General features: G+C 40.6%; 1 pseudogene; it reads right to left on the reverse strand.

Annotated features, from left to right (window-relative positions):
- Window positions 1-21,837, reverse strand: part of LOC147435760 (12-oxophytodienoate reductase 7-like) — a 55,976-nt pseudogene that overhangs the window by 13,229 nt on the left and 20,910 nt on the right.

Below are 21,837 nucleotides of genomic sequence, written 5' to 3' on the forward strand. Positions count from 1 at the left end.
TGCTGCTTCTCTTTTCCACTCAAGCTCCACTAACGTAAGAAGTCGATCCATCCATACCTCTTGATCATCTTGTGCTCCTTTGCCATGAAGTCGCATTGTTGGAATGTTGAGCTCGATAGGCTGCAAAGCCTCTTGACCATAGACCAAGTGAAATGGTGTGAACTCCGTGGCTTCCCTATATGTGGTTCGATATGCCCACAAGGCACCATCCAAGAAGTCATCCCATAATTTTGTCTTGTTTTGCACCATCTTTCTAATGATTCCTGCAATGACACCATTAGCCTTCTCCACCAAACCATTTGATTGTGGGTAGTATGGTGTGCTATGACGATGTAGAATGTGAAGCTCTTCACAAACTTCTGTGAGCAAACCCTTCCTGAACCCTGGACCATTATCAGAAACAATCTCCAAAGGTGTGCCAAATCTGCAACAAATGTGAGTGTACACAAACTTGCTAACTGTCCTCTCATTCACTCTTGCCACACTTTGAGCTTCCACCCACCTAGTCATATAGTCTACAGCCACTAGAATGTAGAGTTTACCATTTTTTGTCCTAGGCAGAGGACCCATAGCATCAATGCCCCACTTTTCAAAGGGTCCATTTGCAAGCACTATTTGCCTCGGGCCATGCACCAACCTTCTATTTCCATTTATCTGACAATTGTGACAGCTTTTACACCAATGTTGAACATCCACATGCAAGCTTGGCCAAACATACCCCGCAAGCAAAATCTTCTTCACAGTTGATTCTTGGGAAAAATGACCACCACATGCCTCTTCATGCAAACCTTTTAGAATGGCTGGAATTTCCTCGATAGTTGGTACTCTTCTGCACACTTGATCCTTCCCTTTTTGATAGAGGGATCCTTCTAGGAAGAGATAAAAACTTGCCTTCTTCATGAGTCTCCTCTTCTGAGCCTTCGTGAAGTCTTGTGGAAACTCACCCTCCAAAATGTAGCCGATAATGGGAGCCAATGACTCCAATCCCTGGTATCTCGGTTGCTTGACAACTGCTGCCACCATGATGACCTGCACTTCTCTCTCAACACATGTAACTGCTTGTTGTGCAAGTAAATCGGCATCTTCATTTTGTTTCCTCGGAATATGATATAGTTGCACTTCTTCAAACTGATTAAACATCCTACGAATGGCATGAACTTTTGTCCTTAAGCTTTCATTCTTGCATGCCCAAATGCCTAAAATTTGTTTAACAATGAGAAGTGCATCTCCTTTTACCATGAGACGTTTTATCCCTTGGCCAATGCACATCTTCAAACCATGAAGTAGTGTGTCGTATTCTGCTTCATTGTTGCTAGTTGAACCTGGTAGATTGACCTTCTCTTTCATGACCACCTCTCCACTTGGATTGAGCAACACTAGACCTCCCCCTGCTTTCCCTGTGGCTCGTCGAAAAGCTCCATCAAAGAACAAGGTAAAAGCATTGGGAATACTTTTTGGTGGTGGCAATGGTAGGGTCTTTACTTGAGGCACCTTAATTTCCTTCTCATGTACCCTATAAGTGAGAATCCCTGCCAATTGTGCACGCACACTATCTTCTACCTTGAAAGAGTATTGAAACTCTTGCAACTCCATAATCCACTTTGAGATCCTAGTACTAAGATTCATTTGAGATGACACCCAAGGGAACAAATTTTCTGCAGTGAGAATTACAAAAGGTTTTGGTAGCAGGTAGGATCTAAACTTTCTCACCGCAAACATGAGAGAAAGCATCATGAGTTCTGCTTCTGTGTAGTCTCTCTCCAAAGCATTCATGACCCTACTAGCAAAGTAGATGGGTCGCATCCTTGTACTGTGGGGATCTTGGTGTAGCAACACAGCACCAATTGTTTCTTTCCCAGCACTAGAGCTAACAAAGAATGTGTACTCCCAACAAGGAGGCATGAGTGTTGGTAGCTCTGACAAAATGACTTTAATGTTACAAAAATACTCTTCAAGCTCATCAAACCATGCAAATTCTACTTGTTGTGTCAACTTTTGCAAAGGATGAAGCAACTCCGAGGCTAAGTGAATGAAGTGTGACATATACTTCACCTTCTGAATGAAAGATATAACCTCCTTAAGACTCTTCGGTGATGGGAGCTCAATAAGAGCCTTTGCCTTTGAAGGATCCACCTCAATGCCTTTATAGGAAACCTTGTGACCGAGCAAGATCACTTCATCCTCACCTATGTGGCACTTGTCAGGGTTGAGTTGACCTCCCATGTCGTAGAGCTTCTTTAAACCTTCTTCTACCCTTTGTAGATGCAATGATTCTGAGCTATAAATGCAAAAATCATCAATGAATACCCTAATTGACTTTCCAAAGAATGCTTGAAACACCATGTTCATGAAACGTTGGAATGTTGCAGGAGCATTTGTCAGACCAAATGGCATGACTCTAAAAGCATAACAACCCCAAGGAGTGATAAAGGTTGTTTTCAATTGATCTTCCAATGCGATACCTATTTGAAAGTAGCCTGAGTAGCCATCACACACAGTGTACTTCTCATGACCAGCTACCTCATTTAGTATCTCATCCTGAAATGGGAGGGGAAAGTGATCTCTTTTTGTTGCCTCATTGAGTGGACGGTAATCCACACACACCCTCCACTTTCCGTTTTTCTTAGGAGTGACAACAACAGGAGAGACCCACTCTGAATTCTCCACTGGATAAATGAAACCTGCTGCTAGAAGCTTTCTTACCTCCTTGAGTAGAGCCTGCTCCTTTATAACTCCTAGCCTTCGTAGCTTCTGAGCTTTAGGTGTGGCCTCAGGCTTTAACTCAATCTTGTGTTGAACAACATCTACCCCACGCACGTCGGTGTAGTCTTTAGCGAAAAGCCTAGGAAACTTCCTTAGCACACATTTGAACTCCTCTCTTTCATCCTTTGTAAGTGTTGTTGATAGCATACCTTCCAGCATCCCTTCATCTTGAACACCTTCGTTCTCTTGAGGACCTACCTCCTCCAAGACTTGACAAGAGGTCTCTTGGTTGCTTGGCTTAAACCTTACCCCCATGACTTCGATGGAAGACTCCTCTTCAGTAATGCTGCTGCTACTTTCTTCTTCTCAAGTGCTATCGGTCCAACCTTCTTCCGTCTCACTTTGAGATGATTCTTCATGGAGCTCCTCTTGGCGTTGCTCCTTCATGTCAAAGACAACCTTCTTATGATTGTCATTCCTGCAAATTAATTTCCCACTCTCCCAATCCTGCAAAGCTCGCATTTTCATTAGCCATGGTCTTCCTAGGATAAATGGATAACCACTTCCCTTGGTCGACATAACATAAAAATACACCGCTTTCTTAATGCCAAAGGCCTCTACAAAGACATTTTTACAAATGCCTACACACCTAGCCTTGCTATTGTTTGCCATCTTGACTTTGATTTCAGGTGTCTCATGGATGTGCATGCCTAGTCTTTGCATGAGTCCCTCTATCATGATGCAAATTTGTGCACCCCCATCCACTAGACCTTTCCTAACCAATCTTCCTTTGATGTAACAGTCTAGCACTGGTGTAATGTCCTCATTCATTTCAACTTGTGCAATTTTTACAACAGGCACACTCTCTTTTACCTTTCTCCTAGTGCTAACTGCCTTTGTTAAATCCCTCCTAACTTGTGGGCATAATGCAAGAAACTGAGGCCATGAGATATCAGGACCCTTACCTCTCATGTCTTCCAACAAGTTGTACGGAGCCATACCCTGTCCAAGAGGGAAGTCTTGGAGGTTGATACGACGTCGAGTCCTCTTGGTTTCCTTGGTTTCCTTTGCCTTCTTGCCTTGTCCATGGTCACTCTGTGATGTGACTCCTTCTTTCTCTTTACCTTTTCGTCGGCCACGCTTAATGCCATTGGCTTCCATGTCAACCTCATTTGAATTTGTCACCTCTACCACATGCACATTTGGATCTGGCAAAGGTGGAACTCCTTCTACCCCTTGTGGAGGTGGTCTTGGTCCATTTGGCCTTTGTAGAAGCCTTGGTTGTTGACCAGCTCCTTCTCTTGCATTCATCACTGGGTAATTCAAGTTAGGTCTCCCTGGCTCTCCACGGGGCCAAGGACAATTATACATCCCATGTCCAGACTCTCCGCAATTCCAACATTGCAAGACTCTCCTAGGTCGTGGGTCTCGCTCTTCAGACTTCTTTGCTTGTCCCTTTGGACCTACGGCTTGTGCAAGGTGAATTGACAGGCTGCTTAAGGATTCATTTAACTTCTCAATCACTTCCGCCGTTACCTCAGGAAGCTCCTTACATGTTGATGCTTGTGACTTACCTTTGGGTCTAAGACCTTCTATTGGAACCTCCCCCCTTAAGCACTTGAGTTTCCTATATTTCTCAGCAGCCCTAGTTTCAGCTGCATCAAAGGTAGCAGGTGCACCCGCCTCAACTTTTACCTTAAGGTCAGAAAAGAGTCCGGCTATGAACCTCTCCTTCTTTAGAAATTCTGCACCATCACCAGGGTTAGCAACATTTCGTATCCATAGAGCCCAAAGACGTAGGAACTCTTGCTTGTACAAGTAGTAGTCATCTAAGTCTTTTTGCTTATGAGAAACAATGTCTTGCCATAATTTCTGAGTGTTTTGGGGATCAAAGAAGTATTTCTTGAAACGATTCAAAACTTCCGTGTAATTCCCTTTAAATTCCTCAGGCAAAGAGTCAAACCAAGTGCTAGCATCTTTCCTAAGGACCACCTCAAACATTTCTACACGTTCTTGATCAGTTACTATCCTCTTGATACGGCAAGACATCTTGAAATTCGCTAGAAATAATTCTGCATCCTCTCCAGGCTCTCCAAAGAAAAGAGGATTTCCAGACATTTGGCGTTGGCTCTCCATTGAATTGATTTCAAAGTAACACGTTTTTTTTTTTCTTTAAAAGATTTACACAATAATATTTTCTAAATTGCAATCTATTCTACAACAAAATAAAAATATTCACATCAAATGACCTATGATAATCAATAAGAGGTAGAATGACAGGGTTTGGTGATGCGAGAATTTCTCCTACTCTTTGGGCACCAAACATGAACACCATACGTTGTTGAAAATGGATTTTCCTACTAATTGCAATGTTTATTCTAATGTGTGGAGTGAAATGAAAGGGGAAAATCTCTATTCTTGGGCCATTATCCATTGTCTATGCATGACCTTATGCTTAAAACAAAACAAAAATATAGACGTCCAAACTAAGGTCGTACCTAATGAGAGGCAACATAAAAGGATTTACTGATGTGTTTATCTCTGCCAACCTAAGAGGACCTAAAATTCTACGAATTACACGTTGAAATTGCAACTTAGTACTAACAATTATGTGTACCTTTTGCCTTGCAATGGGAATGAAAGGATCATACAAATTCTCGTGATTCATGCAAGCTACTTGATTATGCTAAAGGTTGAGCCTACACAAAACATACACAAGACGTCCTCAGTGGGGGCACCAAAATTGAGGCGGTCCGGGGCGGGCAACAAGAGAGGCGACCTCTAAACACCCCTCAAGGCTCCCGTGCTGCTCAATTGGGGCTGGGGCAACCACAAGCACAACACAACAACAAACCCACGGCCAAACCCAAACAAGATAGGGGCACCACCTAGTTATGGTATGCGAACTAGGACGCAAGAGAGATTTTGGCACAACCAAGAAGATGCACCACACAACACACACAAGCAACCTCACACCAAGACACACATGAAATGGACCAGAGAGAGCTAGAGCAAAGGGAAGAGAGAGAGGGAAGGATCTTGCGTAATACCTTATTTGTGACTTGCAAATGGAGATGGTTCGTTATGATGCTATCGTAGAACTTGTACAAAACTCACTCAATGCTTAGTGATTGCTAATCATTGCCAAAACACACACACATTGTCTTAGGGTGTGGGAGATCTCTCACCACAATACCCTCTTACAATGGACACAAAACTGGCAATGAAAAACACACTAAAACACTTTCTAAAATCAAGATCAACCGATAAAACTCAAAATACACAAGTCACCTTGAATTCACCAAACCGTATTGCAAAAATGGAAGGACGAAGATTTAAACGTCGAATCACGTCTTTGATGCACCAAACCTCAATTTATTGATGATGAAGGAGCATGTACAATAGTGGTTTTGAGATTTGTGGAACTCACGCTCTCTCACTTGCAATGTGTAGCTTGAAGGCTTCTCTCACACCAAGAGTGAAGCTCACAAGTGGTTGCTACACCTAAGTCTCTCCTCACGCATAGAGTGTTGGGGTGCTATGTGAGATGTTGGAGGTTGTTTTACAAGAAGGAGAGGGGCCTATTTATAGGTTAGAGACCCCTCATTAAGATTATTGGAAATCCTAATTTATAAGCTAACAAATCAGGATTATGATTTTTTTGAATATCAAAGCATTGCGGGCCTTCTTTGTCTGCTTGAGTCATGGGTGTGGGCTCAAAAGAGAGCATTATTGATGGTAGATAAGGTGAAAGTAAGTTTTAAGGAAGGGGAGAGAGAGAGAGAGAGAGAGAGAGAGAGAGAGAGTTACTATACATGTCTTGAGGTGAGGTGTCTTTTATGGTTAGGTCAATGCTATTTTGTGTTAGTATGTTAGTCGTTAGTAATCACTAGAAAGTTAATGTTACATTTACAATGGGTAGAGTGAGTTGATTTGATGAAGGAAGAGGGGTGAATTAAAAGAGAATCATTGAGATGGTGAAGCTTTGAAGAAGCTTGAACTCACCCTTTGTGTAGATTGTGGAAAAAATGACCGCTGGTCTTCTTCTTCTTCTTCGCTTCTTTACGCCGCCGCCACGGTTGACCACCACGATGAAAAGAGGATTTGTTGATGAAAAATCCTCAATTTGCAAAAGTTATCATGGTTAAGATGCTGAATTTTAGATATTTTAGGAGAGGTAAATGAAATTGTAACATAGAAGCAATAGAGAGAGACATGAAGAGGGTGTATGTATGTAGAGGTTCATAAAAGAACTATAGGGATGAGAGCGAAGGGTAATGGTGAAGAGGGTGGGAGAAGCCATGGAAATTGCAGGTTTGAGTGAGGGAAGGAGAGGGAGGGATGTGTAAGAGTGAGTAGGTGTGTGGAAGGGTGAGAGAAGACTAAGGGCTACTTGTGAGAAAAGTGGGCAGACTGGGGTCCACTCAAAAAATCATAGCTCGCCGCTGGTAGCTCCAAAAATCATGAAAAAATTTGAGGTGATTATTCAGAGCGTGGGCTACATTTTCTCTTTGACCACCGCTCCAAATTCAGAGTGGAGATAGGTGTCAAAATTCTCACCAAAAAGCCTGTTTTTTATGCCTGCAAAAGTCTTTTAGTGGCCCCCTCCTTTGTTGAATTTGTACAATGCATCCAAGAGTGAGCCCCTCCTTTGTCATATTATAATACAAAACATTCAAGTTGCCCTTGACCCATGCATAGAGGAGGATTATTGGTGAAATAAGAAATATATACATGGTGGGACTAGTGTATGGACTATTCATGGACTTTAGCTCAATGAGCACATGGTGTTAGAATAATGAGTAAAAATAATAATAAAAAAATGGAGGAGTTATGGATATGGAAAGATATTGGAATCATATAATATGGTCCCTCCTTGAATTATTTTGGGTGAAAGAGGAAAAGGTATGCAAGTAAATAATATAATAAAAGTAACCAATGAGTAGAAATCAATTTTTTGTTTTCACGAGGGTGAGGGTGAAAATGTGGGAGTGATTTGTATAAAAGAAAAATATGAGGTTAGAGTATGTACATATTGGCAAAAAATATAATTATGGTGTAAGAGGATGAAAGAAGGTGTACATAGGTTTAATAAAACACACACCTAAGTAGAAATATTTAAATAAAATATCAAAATAATTATAAAAAATCCCTATATTTAGGCCATATATACAATGAAATATTTACACACAAAGAGGCCATAATATACTTTTATTTTTTATTATTTTTTATTATTTTGGCTCAACTAGCCCAGTGACTAGCTAGCTGAGGGTTTTTTTAAGAAGATATGGGAAAAGCCCCCTAACTCACACACGCCTATGTACAATGAAATGGTAGGGATAGCCATAGCGTTTGGGTGAATTTGGTAGGGTGGAGTAACTTAGTATAGCAATTATGGAGAGCCGAAAAACGGCTATCAGTACGATTGGGGGCAGGGGACCACCGGCCCCTCCACCAGGTCGGCGGTCCCCTACCCCCAATCCTACCTAGCTAGGTATGTAGTGCCTCCCTCATAGGATCTCATGATGTTGAGGTAAGTCGCAATGTGGGAATTATTGTGAGAATTTGTCCAAAACTTCTTCTGTTGGTGTCCATATTTGCAGCGTATAAGGCAGTGCCATTACCTGTGAGAAAGATTCATATCTGCGATGTAGACGATGGGGGTGTTACCTGTGAGAACAATTGATATCCGTGACGTTGATTGGAGCTAGAAGGCTGTTGAATGTATCATTATCCATAACGAGCTGCGCCATGCTGCATTTCTATCTCGCACTCAACTACAGAAAATCGAAGTACTGCTTTATCGATCACTAAGAACGTCTTGTCTAATGATCTTTGTGAAGCAGCTTGCTGCCAAACCGAGCTTTTAAAAGAGTCCCTTTCTTTTTTTCAAACTAAAAATCTTTTATATATGTATTGTTAAACTACGATTTTCACATTCCTCAGGTCTCTCTCTCTCTCTCTCTCTCTCTCTCTCTCTCTCTCTCTCTCTCTCTCTCTCTCTCTCTCTCTTGCATTTGCTTATGACACGTGCATATGGATGTGCCCAGCCCAAGAAAATAAGAGCACACTTATTTTGAAGGATAACACTGTTTTTTATTTTGAAGGCCTTAACCCCTTCAGGGCTAGAAAATTACATTTTCCCTAAACGGTGAAAATAAGGGCAAACTTGAAATTCTCCGTCAAAATTTGAAACTTTTTTCGCTAATTACACTAAAACTTGTGGAGAAATATTCCCCAATTTTCTTAAATGCAAGCTCAAAATATAGCCGGCATTTTACAATTTGAGGCATTAAAAATACAGGACCTAGATAACATTTGATTTGGAGAGCATACAACTAACTTTTTTAAATTTCCTACAATTCTTTCTAAGTTTAGCATCTTCCTAGAAGGGTAAAACCCCCTTAGAAGGATGGTGCAACCTTCTAGTTTTATGTCACAGGAACATAATAATAGAGATAGACAGCAAAGGATAGAGAAAGAGATCTTTGCATTGATGAATTTTTGCAAAATTTTTGCAGAGCAATTGAATATGGGCGCACTCTGTTGTACGGAGCTCGAACCTCCCGACCACCCCCGAGCTTCAGTCCGCTTGCATGCAGCGTCTCACTCGCACTTACACTCGCAGAAGAGGAGATCTGTGAATGATCCCCAAACACGCCACCCGTTGTTCTTTTATCCTTCTTTTCCTCGAAAAGCATTCGACCTCTCAAAATAGCCGCTTTTTAGGCGTTCGATCGACTCCATTTTCACACCAAGTATACCTGCGAGAATAAGATACGAACGTGATCATGAAGCGATCCGTAAAGGTTAGATTTTTAAAACTTTTTTCAGTTGTCTTCAACTGAACATTACTCCCAAACGGAGCCAAAACAGCCCAAGTCCGTCTCACACAATCTTGTTGCTCTTGTTGCGCTCTTCGACGGCTATGTGATGCAAACTTTCCATAGCCTGCTCTGATTTGCTAAATATCAACCTGCAAAACAACATTTTCTACAAAAACAGCAAATTTCACTTTTTCCTTAATCTTTGGCCCTCAACGAGCATCAAAACATCAAAATCTCTAAAACCTCAGGGAACCAAAGTTGTTCCTTATAACACAGGCTTCAATCGCTTCATACATCACTTTTCCAAAATCACACGCTAACACCTTCAAAAATGACCCAGAAAATGCCTTCTAGCTCAAAAAGTTTTATTGGACGAAAACAATCCACACATCCTTCTACACAGTGGACCAACTTTAAAACGACGAAAACTTCCTAGAAAAACAAATTAATTGCTAAAACACTTCAAAAATCAAGTCTTGTTACATTTTAGGACTGTCTGAGTCTGTAAGTCAAGATTTTATCAAAAACATTTTGTCATTCCCAAATTTTGAGGTCATTTCCATTCTTCAAACTCCACATTGCACGTGATTTGAGTTTCGTTTTTGCCAAAAAGTTGCACCTTGTTTGGCCTTTTCTTTAGGCTCTGATCATTGAAGCGTTATGGGGCTTGGAAACTGTCATAATAATCAATATCTAATTCTCCTAAATGATTTTCTCATATTAAACTGATCATTTAATGTGGGGAAGTGCTAGGGGAGAAAAAGCTAGAATATTGGTTACGCTAGCAGACCGGCCACGGTATGGATCCAAAGGAGGGAAAATAGGGATTCAAAGGGGGGGCCATCTGCAAAAGAGCCATGTGCAACAATGGGCTAAAAAGACCCTAAGGTTCAGCCCATTAAGACTTCCAAAATGCTAAGGTTCCAAAATTCAAAGGTTGTGTCCAAAGGTCAAACCTGGGGGAATTGGATGCTTTCTGTATGTGAAATAAAGTCTTTGCATATCCCTACATGGGAGGGGGCGAGCCCTTCTTCTAGGGGATGAGAGAGAAAGTCACACACACACGCACACACACACAGGCTTCCTTTACACAAAGGGAATTAGGGACACATGCCAGCTCCCTAGCCCAGATGCCCACAAGGTGTGCCCAATTCCTATTGGATGGCCTTGGAGGTGGACCAATGAGAATTAGGCTAGAGTAAATCTAGTTTAATTAATTTAAAAACACTTAATAAAAGAACCAATGAGAAATAAGTCTCCTAGAAGACTATTGGGCAGTCTCCCAAGGGGTCCAATGAGCATTCAGGAGCCCAATGGCTTGCCTGATTCCTATTGGCCAGGAGGCAAAGGGGTCCAATGAGAGTTAAGTTTAATTATTAAATGACCTAAAGCTCTCACAAAAGGGAAAAGGGGGACACATGTCAGAAGGCTATCACTTATGTTGCTTAATGGTCATTGGCTTGACTTGGGGAGGGCCAATAAGGCTGGAGCAAGAGCAAATAGCAAGAGGGCTCGCCCAAGAGAGAGAGGGGGCTGATTTTTGCAAGGCATTATCACACACACACTCACACACAATCTCATGTGTGAAGAAAGAGGAGATTATCTCTTCCCAAGCTTTAATGGAGAGCTCATCACCTACTCCAAGCTTGTGAGATAGAAGCCTACATCAACACACTCTTGGCTTGTGGATGCAAATCCAACCAAGAGCCAAGCTTCAATGCATGCACATCTCCTCTACCAAGCTAAAGCTATGCTAATATGAGTGATTATGTGAGAAGATGTACATCTTTCTCGTAAGATACTCCTTCTTCCTCTCAATCTACTCTCATACCCTGCTAGCTCTCACCATCTTCGAAGGTGTGTGAGGTCTTGGGTCTGAGAATGGGGATAATTAAAGTTGTGTTTACTAAGTGTTTTGCTTAGTGCATGAAGCTTTCATCTTCATTGCACTAGCTAGTCTTGAAGGAACACAAAGAATTGTATTGTACAATGTCTCTCTTGATGGGAGAAACCATATTACAAAGCCTTTTGGAGGGGGGACCGGCACCATGAAAATCCGGTCCTCAACTGTTGTCAATAGCTTAATTTCTCTCTCTTTTGAAAGTATTGTTGATCCTATCTAACTAGGTGTTATGATTTTTGTTGCTCTCTCCACCCAAGCACTCTTGTAATTCTCATTAGGAAACTATCTTAATGAAATTCCCACTATGTTCATGCTAATTTCCGCTACACATAAGTTTTTAGTCCATTAAATGTTACAGAAACTACCTTATTACTTGTGCCTTTCATACCTTGAATCTCCAATACCTTCATACCTTAAAAAGATGTCTAGGCAAAGATAAGTACAGAAACAACTTAGAGTTTGATTCTACCCTCTTATCATTGAAGCTTTGAGGGGCTTGAAAACTACCTTACATGTGCCTTTTATACCTTGAGTCTCCAATCTTCATACACGCACATTTTTCTTCTTTTAACATGCCAATTAGTTACACACTCAAATTCTTCTAATTTCACAAAGAGATTAGTCACTGGCTACGAAGAACACTCGAGATCTTTCAAGTCTTTGCAACTCCATCATGCTCAAAGTGCAACACCGAGAAATCAAGATTATTCTCACTTCCTGAAAACGACTTGTTTGACCCTTCCAAATGGTTATGGGAGATTACTTCAAAAGGCACAATGCTCAAACACCTCGGTGTACCACTAGGGTTAAACATCTTTAATAGGCCAAAATTCAATCAGGTCCTAAACAAAATTAACAGTAAGACGAGACGCTGGGATTCCCTACATTTCCTTTGTCTCACCTCTAATTTAAAAAATGGCCAAATGCAAGTGTAGAGAATTTCTAGAACTGATTAATTGGTTCCAATGGAAAAAAAAAACCAAAGACACAACCCCTTTCACTGGGGGAAATGGGATTACATGGCAAGATCCAAGAACCAAGGTGACATTGGGATCCTAGACCCAATGCTACATGCAAAAGCCATGTGTGCAAAGCCAGCAGTATCCTTAACAAATCAAAGGCTGTATTGGATAGTCATGGCATGGGATATGATTGACAAAGTAGAGCTTATGCCGCAAGGAGGTTAAAGTACATGACAAATTACTCGCTCCAAGATAGAATTTATAGAACTACGGGGCTGCACATGTGAGCTTATAACGAAGTGCAACAAAGTGGCATCGTCTCTAGAATGTGGAGAGACCTTGAGATACTTTAGGTGCTCCATCTTACACTAGTCCCCTTAGCTCTTCAAGCTAGGAGGAGGTTCCTTGAATACTTTTCGGAGAGAAGTTTGCAGAAAGATGAATAATAAAGGAATCTCCAAGTCGGTGCATGTTTGGGACAATGACAACTTTTGCTGGAAGAACATGGACCGATTGGTGGTCCAACACAATTTGAATATAAATGAAACAATATTGATTAGTAGAGTCTCAAAGGCCTTATACAATCGTACAATACTTTCCATGGGGATGGAGTTCGATTGGAAAGCTTGACTTTTGGACCAAGTACATAAGTTCTACGCTTTGGGAACATATAGTAATATGATTTTATTAAGTGGATTAGTTTACTTTGCTCATCAAATTGTGGAGGGTGAATTGGTCAGACGAGAGGTAGCTGAAGTGTTTGAACAATTTTTGGGAGATAAAAAATGGCCAATTTCAATGAAGATATTCTCTTGGAAAGTGCTAAGAGGGTCTATCGCAACATCAAATAAGGTTCTTGGTAAAGGGATTCGCACTCATGGTTGCTTTGAGTGCAAACTAGGGGGGCGCACTATGTAATCAAGTTAAGGTACCACATGAGTTTAGAAGGAGGGGTTTTATGCAAATATTTTAAATATATTAGTAGAAATACGTTAAAAAATGTATTTTTATGCTTCATTTTGACATAAATTGTAAAATAAGGGGTCATTTTATTAATTCAAACATGTTAAAAATTGAGTATTTTAAATATCCCTCAAACGCCTATATAAATTATATGGGGAGATTCTCAATATTGTACCCCTCGAGGGCGCAAAGAAGCTTCAGAGGATCCTTTGTATTTGTTTAAAGATTTTTCTTACTCACAGGGTCTTGCCACCAAAATCTACAAATGGGCGTAAAGAATGTGGAATATACTCTTCTTGTAGACTAGCTATATATAATGGAGCATAAAATTTTCAAGGAAGGAGAGTGACACATGGAGACCCTCTCCTTCATTGTTTTTTTTTTGTGCAAAACTCACATCTCTTGCAATAAAAAAATCAAGGAAAGAGAGGGCCTCCATGTGTCACTCATTGGGTCACTTAGTTTCAATGAAGACCTCACAAAACATCTAATCTAAAATGCACAATTAAAGATAAACTGAAAGGAATAAAAAAGCCTTCTGACAATGAAAAATCTCAGAAGACTTACTTTCTTTTTTCCTTGGGAAAGAGTTTCTACTCTACACACTGTAAATGTATAAGTTTAAATAAGCCTCACAAAAAAAAAAGGGGGGGGGAGGGGGGAGGGGGGGTGGTGGGGATGAATTTTTCTTTTCAACAGAAAGTCAACTTTTGAGAATATATATGGATTTTTTTTTTCAAGGGCCCTTTTTCAAGACCAATATTTATACTGTAAAGTAACTCTAAAGAAACACTTCTATACTTTTTAATAGAGTTCTTGAAAAATTGAGACCTCCATGTACCTTCGAACAGACGTGTTGCCCCCTCGCCTCCCCTCCCCTCCCCCACTCCACCCCACCTCACCAAGTCATTGGTTATCGCATTCATCGTGAGGGTGTGTACGCACATACTCACAATAGAGACACGAAGCAAAACTTGAAGATTGAATATGTTTCTTCTAATATAGGGGGGCTCACTTTGTTGATGGCAAAGTTAGGCCATCTACTTTTAGTGTCAACTCCAAATGCAGCTCAAGTTTGTCCACCGGGGGGAGGAGAGAGAGAGAGAGAGAGAGAGAGTTGGGAAAGAGAGGAGGTTCATAGAAAGCCCACTATAAGGTTTGACAAGAGTGTCTTTGTTCATATGAATCGCTTTCTAAGATCATAGTTAGGGCACTGTCTATTATATAGGGGGATTCTCAATAGTTTACCCCTCAAATGCCTATTAGATAGGGGGATTCTCAATATTGTACCCCTCGAGGGTGCAAAAAGCTTCAGAGGATCCTTTGTATCTGTTTAAATATTTCCCTTACTCATCATGAGGTTTTGCCACCAAAATCTACAACTCGACATAGAGAGCATGGAAGGTACTCTTCTTATATAATGGCTATATTTAATGAGCTTAAAATTTTTGAGGAAGGAGAGTGAAACATGGAGACCCTCTCTTTTCTTGATTTTTTTAATACAAAACTCACATATTTTGTAAAAAAACAAATATATACTAATAGATAAAAGGGGAGGGGATTTCGCCCCCCCCCCTGACCACGTGTCGTAAGGAGCTTCAACCGGCCTGCTTCGGAGATGTGCGCACTGCAACCTGCCACTGAGAGAGAGAGAGAGAGAGAGAGAGAGAGAGAGAGAGAGACGACGAAGCCGCCGACCACACTAGTTCAAATAAGGAGACAGATCTCCATGTGTCACTCATTGGCTCACTTCAAAAAAGACCTTACAAAACATCTAATCTAAAATGCAAAAGTAAAGATAAGAGTAAGGAATAAAAAATCCTTTTGCCAATCAAAAGTAAAAGGAGAGTTCCGTCATCTAATCTAAAAATGCAAAAATAAAGATAAGAGCAAGGAATAAAAAAGCTTTTTGACAATGAAAAGTCAAAAGACTTACTTTTAATTTTTTCTGCCAAAAGAGTTTGTACTCTATATAGAGTAAATGTACAAGTTTAAATAAGCCCGACAACAAAAAAGGTAAACAAAGGTAAAGTGGGGGGAAGGATTTTGATTTTCAATGCAAAGCCAACTTTTGAGAATATATGTGGATTCTTTTTTTCAAGGGGCTTTTTTAAAGATCAATATCTATATTATTTTAATAAATTTTATTTTAAATTTTTATAAAGTAACTCTAAAGAAACATTTCTATACTTTTTATTAGAGTTCTTGAAAAATTGACACCTCCATGTGCCATCGAGCAGACATGTTGTCCCCTCCCATCTCCTCCCCCATCTCACCAAGTCATTGGTTATTCGAATGATCATGAGTGGGTGTATGCACACATGCACAATAGAGACACTACTCAAAACTTCAAAGTTGAGAATGTTTCTACTAATAGAGGGGGACTCACTTGCTTATGGAAAAGTTAGGGCCATCCATATGTCATTGTCAGCTCTCAAGTTTGTCATCGAAGGGAGAGAGAGAGAGAGAGTTGGCGAAGAGAGGAGGTTCATGGAAAGCCCACTATAAGGTCTGACAAAAGTGACTTTGTTCGTGTGAATCACCTTCTAAGATCATGATTAGTCTATTGCCAATGTGTGTGTGTGTGTGTGTGTGTGTGTGTGTGTGTGTGTGTGTGTGAGAGAGAGAGAGAGAGAGAGAGAGAGAGAGATCATAGAGGCAATGTTCAATGAGAAGAAGAGAGTAGACAAAGATTGTGTGTATATGAGAGAGAGAGAGAGAGAGAGCTGATCAACAAGAGGACATCAGAGAGAGGTTGTGTGTGTGTGTGTGTGTGTGTGTGTGTGTGTGTGAGAGAGAGAGAGAGAGAGAGAGAGAGATCACATAGAGGTTAATTTTCAATAATTGTGCACGTGAAAGTGGGCTTCAATTTTTAGTAAAAAATGATTAAGTGGTTTTTCCTTGCAATGAGATAGCGAGTCGACTACATACAAATGTAAGCGCAGAGAGAGAGAGAGAGAGAGAGAGAGAGAGAGAGAGAGAGGGAGAGAGAGAGGACGAAGAAGAAGTACAAGATTAGTTCTACCTCAAATAAATATTGGACTTTGAACCCTTCCTTAAAAGGGAATTTGGATAACCAATCCACTACATATGGGCAACAAAGAGGAATTTTAATTGTTCTCTCTCTCTCTCTCTCTCTCTCTTCCCCTGCTGCAAGAAATAGATGCTTACTTGTATTGCTTAAAAAATCTCTAACGCCCAAATGGTGACAATTTTGATGGCACTACAGCAACAAACTGCAATTGAGAGAATTGAGTACAACCAGCCACATGGGAAAATTGGGAAAAACAAGATCTCCTAAAGAAAGTAAAATTTTCCCTTGCTAGCTAAATGGAGAGAGGATGACAAGAGCCTTTAAAAGATAGGCCATTCCGCCCTTTGCAAATAATCAACCCGCATGGTAAATTTTGGCTATTGAAGCTAGCAGATGTACTGATTTAGATTGTTTACCTTGACCTAATGGATGTTTTCCTGGGTTCATATATATTCATCACCCACATGTAGTGGGAACCTACTGGTTTAAAGTAGGCGATGGCGTTACCTATGAGAAATATTGATATCCGCAACGTCGAGTGGATCTAAAAGTCTTTTGAATGTATCATCATCCATAACCAGCTGATCAGTACTAATACCAGCTGCATGTTGCATTTGTATCTCGCACTCAACGACAGAAACTCGAAGTACTGCATTCTTGATCACTAGAATGTCTTGTCTGATGATCTGTGTGTAGTTGCAATGCAAGCAGCTGCTGCCAAACCGAGCTTTTAGAAGAGTCCTTTTCTTTTTTCCAAATTGAAAATCTTTTATATATGTATTGTTAGACTACGATTTTCCCATTCCTCAACTCTCTCTCTCCCCCCCCCCCCCCCCCCCCCCCCCCCCCCCTCTCTCTCTCTCTGTCTCTGTCTCTTTGTCTCTGTTGCATGTGCCCAACCCAAGAAAATAAGAGCACACTTTAAAATTTTCCAAAACTTAGGGTCAAAATTTCCATCGGCTGCCCACATCTGCATTTACATCTTGTAAAATTTCACCGATTTTCTTCAAGGCAAGCTCGAAATCTAGCTGGGATTTTGCAATTTTAGCCAGTTCAAAATACATCGCACCTTGGTTTCTTTGCGAACATTGGTGTTGAAATACACATGCATGCAAGTGTTAATGGCAAACCCTTTTCCAACTTTACGACAAGAAAAAGCACGCACCAGCTCGTGTGGCCAATTTCAAGTTGCTCCACTATTCAATTCATTGCTCCAAAAACCCATCTTCGCCTTGTTTTTTTAAGTCAAGTTACTATTACAATAGGGATTTATACCAAATATCAAGGTATTTACCAAGCAAACTGGGATGTGTTCATGAGCATTGGTCCCGTTCCATGCTAAAGGAGAGGGGAAGATGGCATGTTTGACTTCCTAACAATCCTCATATTTGAAGGATAGCTCTGCTTTATTTTGAAGGCCTTAACCCCTTCAGGGCTAGAAAAATACATTTTCCCTAACGGGTGAAAATAAGGGAAAACTTGAAATTCTCTCGGTTTTAAGGTCAAAATTTGAATCTTTTTTCGATGATTACACTTGAACTTGTGGAAATTCCCCGGTTTTCTTGCATGCAAGCTCAAAATGTAGCTAGGATTTCACATTTTTAGACAATTAAAATACAGTCGACCCAGCTAACACTCCTCCCCTTTGGATTTGGAAGGGCATACAACTAACTTTTCGAACTTTCCTTTAGCATCTTCCTAGGGCTTCCCTAGAAGGGTAAAACCCCCTTAGCAGGGTGGTGCAACCTTCTAGTTTAGGAATGTCCGAGTCTCTAAGTCAAGGTTTTATAAAAACGATTATGACAGTAGTACTAGGCTATAGGACTGTTTTCAAAGGTCATTTCCATTCTTCAAACTCCACATTGCACGTGATTTGAGTTTCTTTGTCGCCAAAAAGTTGCACCTTGTTTGGCCTTTCCTCTGATCATTGAAACTTTGAGGGGCTTGGAAACTACCTTATTACTTGTGCCTTTCGTACCTTGAGTCTCCAATACCTTCATACACGCACATTTTTCTTCTTTTAACATGGCAGTTGGTTACACACTCAAATTCTTCTAATTTGACAAAGAGATCAGTCATTGTTACGAACAACACTCGAGACCTTCCAAGTTTATGCAACTCCATCATGCTCTTAAGTGAAACAGCGAGATAACAAGATTATTCTCACTCACTAGAAACGACTTGTTTGACCCCACCAAATGGTCATGGGAGATTATTTAAAAAGGCACAATGCTCAGACACCTTGGTGTACCACTAGGGTTAGACAACTCTGACAGGCCAAGATTCAATCCAGTCCTAAACAAAAACAACAATAACATGAGAAGGTGGAATTCCCTACATTTCCTTTGTCTCACGTACAATTTAAAAATGGCCAAATGCAAGTGTAGAGAATTTCTAGAACCGATCAAATGGTTCCAATGGAGAAACAAAACCAAAGACACAACCCCTTTCCGTGGGGGAAATGGGATTACATGGCAAGATCCAAGAACCAAGGTGACATTGGGATCCTAGACCCAACGCTACATGCAAAAGCCATGTGTGCAAAGCCAGCAGTATCCTTAACAAATCAAAGGCTGTATTGGATAGTCATGGCATGGGATATGATTGACAAAGTAGAGCTTATGTCGCGAGGAGGTTAAAGTACACGACAAATTACTCGCTCTAAGATAGAATTTATAGAACTAAGAGGCTGCACATGTGAGCTAATAAGAAAGTGCAACAAAGTGGCATCATATCTAGAATGGGGAGAGACCTTTAGATACTTTAGGTGCTCCATCCTACACTAGTCCCCTTACCTTTAGATACTTTAGGTGCTCCATCCTACACTAGTCCCCTTACCTTAGCTGTCCAAGCTAGGAGGAGATTCCTTGAATACTTTTGGGAGAGAAGTTTCCAGAAAGATGAATAAGAAATTAGGGATCTCCAAGTTGGTGCATGTCTGGGACAATGACAACTTTTGTTGGAAGAACATGGACCAATTGGTGGTCCAATATGATTTGAATATAAATGAAAGAATATTGATTAGTAGAGTCTCAAAGTCCTTATACAATCGTACAATGCTTTCCATGGGGGTGGAGTTCGATTGGAAAGCTTGACGTTTGGCCCAAGGACATAAGTTTTGCACTTCGGGAACATATAGTAATATGATTTCATAAAGTGGATTAGTCTGCTATGCTCATCAAATTGTGGAGGGTGAATTGGTCCAACGAGAAGTACTGAAGTGTTTAAACAATATTTGGGAGATTAAAAATGGCCAATTTCAATGAAGATATCCACTTGGTAGAGGGATTCGCACTGATGCTTGCTCTAGGTGCAAACTGGTGGGGGGGGGGGGGGGGAGAGTGCACTATGTAATCAAGTTAAGGTACCACATGAGTTTAGAAGGAGGGTTTCTATGCAAATATTTTAAATATATCAATAGGAATACGTTTAAAAAGGTGTTTTTATGCTTCATTTTGACATAAATTATAAAATAAAGGGTCATTTTATTAACTCAAACATGTTTAAAAAATGGGTTTTTAAAATACCCCTCAAATGCCTATATAGATTATATAGGGGGATTCTCAATATTGTACCTCTCGAGGGTCCAAAGAAGCTTCAGGGGATCCTTTGTATCTGTTTAAAGATTTTCCTTACTCATGAGGTCTTGCCACCAAAATCCACAAATGGACGCAGAGAAGGTGAAAGATACTCTTCTTCTACAGTAGCTATATGTAATGGAGAAGAAAGGAGAGTGACACACGGAGACCCTTTCCTTCCTTGTTTTTTTTTTTTCAAAACACACATGTTTTGTAAAAAAAAGAAAAAGGAGAGGGCCTCCGTGTGTCTCTCATTGGCTCACTTAACTTCAATGGATCACTTAACTTCAATGAAGACCTCACAAAACATCTAACTAAAATGAAAAATTAAAGATAAGACTGAAGGAATAAAAAAAGTCTTTTGACAATGAAAAGTCCAAAAAACTTACTTTCTTTTTTCCTCAAGAAAGAGTTTCTACCCTGCATAGAGTAAATGTACAAGTTTAAATAAGCCTCATAGAAGAAGAAAAAAAAGGTACCTTGGGGGGACGGATTTTACTTTTCAATGGAAAGTCAATTTTTGAGAATATATGTGGATTTCTGTATTGAAAGGGGCCTTTTTCAAGACCAATATTTATACTATGTTTACAAATTATATTTTAGACTTTTGTAAAGTAGCTCTAAAGAAACACTTCTATACTTTTTATTAGAGTTCTTGAAAAATTGAGACCTCCATGTGCCATGGAGCAGATGTGTTGCCCCCTCCCCTCTCCTTCCTCACCTCACCAAGTCATTGGTTATTGCATTGATCATGAGGGTGTGTACGCACACATGCACAATAGAGACACTAGGCAAAACTTGAAGGTTGAGTATGTTTCTTCTAATATAGGGGGGCTCACTTGCTTATGGCAAAGCTAGGCCATCCACCACGTACTATCAATGTCAGCTTTAAATGCAGCTCAAGTTTGTTAGAGAGAGACAGAGACAGAGAGAGAGAGAGAGAGAGAGAGAGAGTTGGCAAAGAGAGGAGGTTCATGGAAAGCCCACTATAAGGTCTCACAAGAGATCCTTTGTTCGTGTGAATCATGTTAGTAGCGCCACTCCGGATCGCATCCATCCCTGTTTCCTTGTATACCCTCCGCTCAACATCACCCTACCCTTGAAGGCTTTCCAGAATAGCTGAATGCTTTCATCTTCAACATGGCCTGCATATCCATATGGACCATCATCATCACATGATTAATGGTTAGCACCAGCTAGTGTTTGTATTTCTTGCTGATGTGTAGTAAATGAATGCAAGCACATTAATTGCAAGTCTGAATGTGTGTATCAGAGATAGAGAGAGAGTCATGCAGATGGGTGATAATTAATAATATATTACACCTGCCTGCATTCATATTGGCTAATGTTTTGAGGCCCTTGTTGGTCATGCGAGGCTCCGTGATGTGGAGATAGGCAAGGTTCATATCGTTGAGGTGGGAGATGAGATGCATACCAAGCCGGATTCGATCAGAGCCATATGCATCAAGGTGATCTATGAAAGGAGAGATGCGCATTGCCACCTTCTGTCCACCTATTTCTGATCCCACGGCCAACATGACCTCCAATGCAAAACGGCACCGATTTTCCACTGACCCTCCATACTCATCCTCCCGGTCATTTATGCCATCCTTTAGAAACTGGTCTATGAGGTAGCCATGCACACAGTGAATCTCAACACAGGGAATGAGGAAACCTAGCAAGCCACCTTTGGATGCCCTTTGACTGTAGTAGACTGTATGAGCATCTTGTGGACAGTAATTGAGGGCACGGCACCGGGTGATGGGTGCAAATACAACCCTGCACTAGATGTTATGACCAATGAAGGTGAATCATAGTTTAGAAGAGGGCTGCAGGGGCCAGAAATAGGGTGTTTTAGTATGGGTCT

Source organism: Adiantum capillus-veneris, chromosome 18, assembly GCF_014529385.1.
Source record: "Adiantum capillus-veneris isolate H3 chromosome 18, ASM1452938v2, whole genome shotgun sequence".
Classification (NCBI taxonomy): domain Eukaryota; kingdom Viridiplantae; phylum Streptophyta; class Polypodiopsida; order Polypodiales; family Pteridaceae; genus Adiantum; species Adiantum capillus-veneris.